Here is a 5,721-nt window from a genome sequence, read left to right as displayed (position 1 = left end):
CCCACCCACACACACCACCCCCATGAACGCATGGACAACAAAGATAAAGGTTAGGAATAGGCACACTAATTTAATTGCAGGATGTAGTTCATTTCCTTCATATTAATTCAAACAGAATTATGTACTGTCAAAAAACTCAAAACCATACAGTTTAACAGTTATTAAATTAGAAATAAATATGTTGGAAAAAAATTCAAAAGAAAATCCATTTGTACACAAGTTTGATGTTCTTATTATAGCTCCTGATGCCTAGTGATGGATGTTCTTTTAGTGCCGCTGGTAATTTGTAGTGATATTTGATCCCTTGTCTTATGGACCAATCGGCAATCCAGTTTCCATTCCCTTCATCCAACGCGAAAGAAAAGTACAGAAGCTTTCAAGTGGAACAAACATGTCTATTAAATTTGGACAGGTTATTCCCAAGTGTAGGAATTACTACTGTCTTTCCTCCTACAACTCTTTTAACTAGTATTACACTAACTTTATGGACTACATCAACGAATCGAATCTAGCTTGTTAATTTTGGTTTTATGTGAACTCAACAGCTCTTGTCCAAATTCTATATATATACCAGAAATTTATATCTATAAAATTTGATAGTGAATCTAATTATTATTATATATATTAATTTAAGGTGGGTATAGAAATTCATAAACTTCAACTGCTTGATTTTGCTCGACCAGCAATAAAAGTAATCATTTTCTTTCATATCAAACTCGGACACATGCTCTCAGTCACTACCATATCACCAACATATTTTACACTCCACTAAATTCATCATCTGATAAACCTACCAACTACTGTTAGTGATTGCATGTAAGGTCTTTAATTACATGACACTACACTCCCATTAGTCTCCTCTACGAAAAGTACTGGTTATTTACTACTCCTATTATCAGCAGTTATATACACTAAGATCGAATTTATATATGTCACTTGTCAGTGTGTTTATATCCTATTTGAGGCGATAATAAAAATTAGATTGGAGAATAGGGTCAAACCCAAGAAACGAGGAGATTGGAAACTCTCTCACTTGTCACTCAAATTTAAAATGCATTTGACATTCAAAACACAAAAGCATCTTAGCCTTCAAATGGAGGGACCCAAAGAAATCTGAATGTCATTTTCCAACGTGGGGACTTGTGGCAAACGATACGCAATAACCAATAGTAGTGGCAGCTTCCTAGAAATCAGTGTATTTTCACTGTAATACTAATACAAGTTCACGAGAAGCAAGATTACTGTTTCTGAACACTAATTTGTCTCTTTTCTGCCTCTTTTCAATATTAAGGACTTTGCTTCCCTATCTTGAAAATTGTGACACTAAACCCCCTATACTCTTCAGATATGCGCACACACATCCCCGAGGATATAATTCACTATTGCGGAGAATTTACAAGGTCAAAATGTTATACTCCTGTAACTTATGATTGATCAATCGTATAAGACTGATAAATACAGAAGTACTCAAAATATGGGACTATATGTCCAATTTGTCTATTCAAAAAGCTAATCCAGTTTGCTTTAGTACAAGAGAAAGGTGATTTGGTATCCTTATGGAAAGTATGAGAAACTATATTCCACAAGCAGAAAATGCAAACGGGATAAACTGTAAGTTAATAGAGCTTAGACACTAGTACATTGCATTAATATTAGGAATTTTTAGTTGCAATTACTAGGTTATTAAAATTAGGTTTTCAATCATACACGCTAATAGAATAAAAACTTTACAGTGTCAATGCAGTTTGTTAATTGAATATATCATGTTTTTAGAGCTTAGACAATATAAATTTCTTTCGTCTTTATAATCAGAGAAATTTCAAAGGTTCGGTAGCGTAATTCAAAACACGATGAATAGTGAATTAGCGTCTCCTATCCTCTTCGCTTAAATATCAAACTTTGTCCACAACCGGGTTTAAATACATGATGAGTGCCTAACACATATCAACACTCATATATATCACTGGACCAACAACAACAACAACGTATCCAGTGTAATCCCACAAGTAAAGTCTGGAAAGGCTAATGTGTACGTAGTATTATATCTTAACTCTTATGTTGTATTGGTAGAGAGGTTATTCCGATATACATGCAGCTCAAGGAAAGCAAAGTCACAATAGAAACTACAGTAATCAAGAAGTCATGGGAAAATAAATAGTACTCCCTCCGTTTTAGTTTATGTGAATCTGTTCGAGTGGGCACGAAGTTTAAGAAAAAAAATAAAAATTTGAAATTTGTGGTCCTAACATGTCAGAAAGGGGTCCACAGTATTTGTGTGGTTATAAAAACTTCTCATTAAGAGTAAAATTGGAATTTTAAGCTAAATTGTTTCCAAATTTAGAAAGGAGTTATTCTTTTTGGAACAGACAAAAAAAAAAAAAAATTCACATAAACCGGAACGGATGAAGTAACAAACAATAAGATTTACGAAAACCGAAGCAGAAAAAATATCATATATAATACTTGAGATCTAAAAATAAGAAAATACAAGAATAATAGTGTTGATACTTTAAAACTTTAAATCTCTCTGGTAATATATATCACCGGACCAAAACTTTAAAAATTTAAATCTGTATCTGTGCTCTCTCTTAGAGAAACTGAGATTCCAAGAAAAAAAAGTGGAAACAGAAACAGAGGATGTGTGTTAATATAGTAATGGGTTTCGTGAGATTTTTGTGAAACGTGAAGTGAGTGTTTTTGTATAACGTAAAGTGAGTGGGGATATATTTTCAAGAAACAGTTGCCTACTCGATCAGTCCCAGGAACCACACTTTTTTATTACTTAATACTTATAGTCTTATTAGATTCTGTTCCATTTTTTATTTTTATTTTTCTATTCACCATTACTTGTTTGAAAACTTAAATTTGACTCCACTTTTAAGATTAAAATTTATATATATATATATATATATATATATATATATATATTGTCAAGAGTCAGGAGCATTAGGTCACTGCTTATTTTCAACAGAGTCTATTGTTCTCACTATCTGTTTCTTTAAAATAGAAGAAGGGGTTGATTTAAGCTTCTTTATTCCACTTCAGTTTTTCTTTTCTATTTTTGGATGAAACGAGTGCTAAACATTTAGTTTGTTGATTTACAGACAGATTAAACGAAACTATATATGGTGAAATGGTTACGAACAAAATTTTACATGCATTTTGGTTTTCGTTTAACATAAGATTGAAGGTGGAATTTCAAAGCTATTTTTCGGTAGTTTAGTTAACAAGGAAAAGGAATAATGCACGTTCTACATGATTTTTTTTTTTTTAAAAAAAAATTTAACATTTGAAAAAAAAGAAATGGGAACAGTTTTTACCGCGATTACAAGCTAATGGAACTACAACGTGTTAGCATTTTAGCATTTTAATATTGAAATAAATTATGTCATAACTCTCATTACTCCGTAATGTAGAAAATGGCTATAACTCCCATAACTCTCACTACTCCATGATGAGAAAATGGCTATAACTCTTTTGTAACTCTGCTTCCATGTTCTATCACTAATTACACATGAATTTATCCATTATCCCATGTTCTCCATGATGTCATAACTTATTACCCTTTTTTCTTCCAATTTAATTCAAGGAAGAATTTCTACACCTATAAATAGGAGTCTTTCTTGCATAATGTGGTATGTGCGAAAAATAATTGGGAGTGTTTCAATAAAGTGAGGTTAAAGTTGTGAAAAAGAAGAAGAGAGTTTTTACTTTTGTTGAAGGAAGGTGTTCATCTTGGTGGAGCTTTGGACTCAATAACTTGTCTAGAGTTTGTTCGAGTCATACGACGTAATCGGGCTGTTGTATCCTGGGGAAGACAAGTCAAGAGGATTACTGCTGGACCAGTAAAGACTTTGCTGTAGTGGGCTTGGATCTCCTTAAAGAGAGCGAGATATCCGCGCCTCAGCCTTAAGATATTTTATTTTCTTCATTTTATTTTTCAACTGTAATTGTATTTTCACCAACAATTTTAAGGAGATTCAAATGGCTACAGTTGAAAAATTTGCGGATATTAAGGTGGGAGATCTCAACAAGCCATTTCGTTTCAGTGGTACTCAATTCAAGAGATGGAAGGGTAAAGTATTTTTTATTTGAGTCTTCTCAATGTTTCTTGCGTTTTAACTGAGAAGAATCCAAGCAAATTAGACAATTCCTCCATGAATGATGATGAGCTATTTGCCTTCAAGAAAAAATTAAAAAATATAACGATGATTCATACAAGTGTCGGTATTATCTTCTTAATTGTCTATCTGATAATTTTTATGATTATTATGATAGAACTTACTCTATTGCAAAGAAAATTTGGAAAGCATTGCAGAGTAAGTATGATACTGAGGAGGCAGGTGCGAAAAAATATGCTGCTAGCAGATTTTTTCGTTTTCAAATGGTGGACAACAAATCTGTAGTAGACCAAACTCAAGACTTCATAATGATCATTGGAAAGCTCAGGTCCGAGGATATTAAAATTGGAGACAATCTTATTGTTTGTGGCATAATAGATAAACTTCCATCTTCATGGAAGGAATTTCAAAAAACTATGCGTCACAAACAAAAGGAAACTTCACTTGAGACGTTGATAATGCGGATTCACATGGAAGAAGAGGCAAGAGGCCAAGATGCACTTATGCAATCGGAAGAGAGCACTCTACAACCCGTCACTACAAAGGTAAATTTAATTACTTCAAATAATATTACTCGTGAAACTCACAAAAATACTTCTTTGAAGCCGAAGAAAAAGACTTTTAAGAAAAATTATGGTAGACTTCCCCAGAAGAATAATGGTGAAAATAACCAAGCACAGAATCAAAAAGTTCAAATTGCGAAACCATGCTTTGTCTGTGGCAAGAGTGGGCATATTGCTCGATTTTGCAAATTTTGGAAACGTGGTCCTACACCACTGTCAAACATTACCGAAGAGCCACTTATGGCGGTGATAACAGACATTAACATGGTAGAAAATGTTGATGGATGGTGGGCTGATTCTGGAGCAAACCGTCATGTTTGCTATGATAGAGATTGGTTTAAAGTGTATACTCTATTTTAGGAGCCCAAAACCATCATGCTTGGTGATTCTCACACAACCTTGGTGCTTGGAAAGGGAGAGGTCGAGTTGAAGTTTACTTCAGGAAGAGTATTAACGTTGAAAGACGTACTTTATACTCCTTCAATGAGAAAAAATTTGATGTCTAGTTTTCTTCTTAACAAGGCAGGCTTCAAACAAATTATTGAGAGTGATCAATATGTAATAGTGAAAAAGGGTATTTTTGTGGGTAAGGGGTATGCATGTGATGGAATGTTCAAGTTGAATGTTGAGATGAATAAAACTTCTTCTAGTTCTGTTTATATGCTTTCTTCTACTAATTTTTGGCATGCTCGTTTGTGTCATATTAATAATCGTTATGTGGGAATCATGAGTAGTTTAGGATTAATCCCAATGATTAAAAAGAACTTTGAAAAATGTGAGGCTTGTAGTAAAGCCAAAATAACTAAAAGGCCTCATTTTCAAGTTGAAAGAAAATCTGAATTGTTAGAATTAGTTCACGACTGATATTTGTGAACTTGGAGGAATTTTAACCCGTGGAGGAAATATATATTTTATCACTTTTATTGATGATTTCTCTAAATTCACATATGTTATTTGATGAAAAATAGAAGTGATGCGTTTGAAAATTTTAAAATTATACTCCATGAGGTTGAAAATCAATTTAGATAGAAAAATAA

This window comes from Nicotiana attenuata, unplaced genomic scaffold, assembly GCF_001879085.1.
Source record: "Nicotiana attenuata strain UT unplaced genomic scaffold, NIATTr2, whole genome shotgun sequence".
Taxonomy (NCBI): Eukaryota; Viridiplantae; Streptophyta; class Magnoliopsida; order Solanales; family Solanaceae; genus Nicotiana; species Nicotiana attenuata.
The sequence above is the reverse complement of the archived record's forward strand: the minus strand, read 5'-3'. Positions refer to the sequence as shown.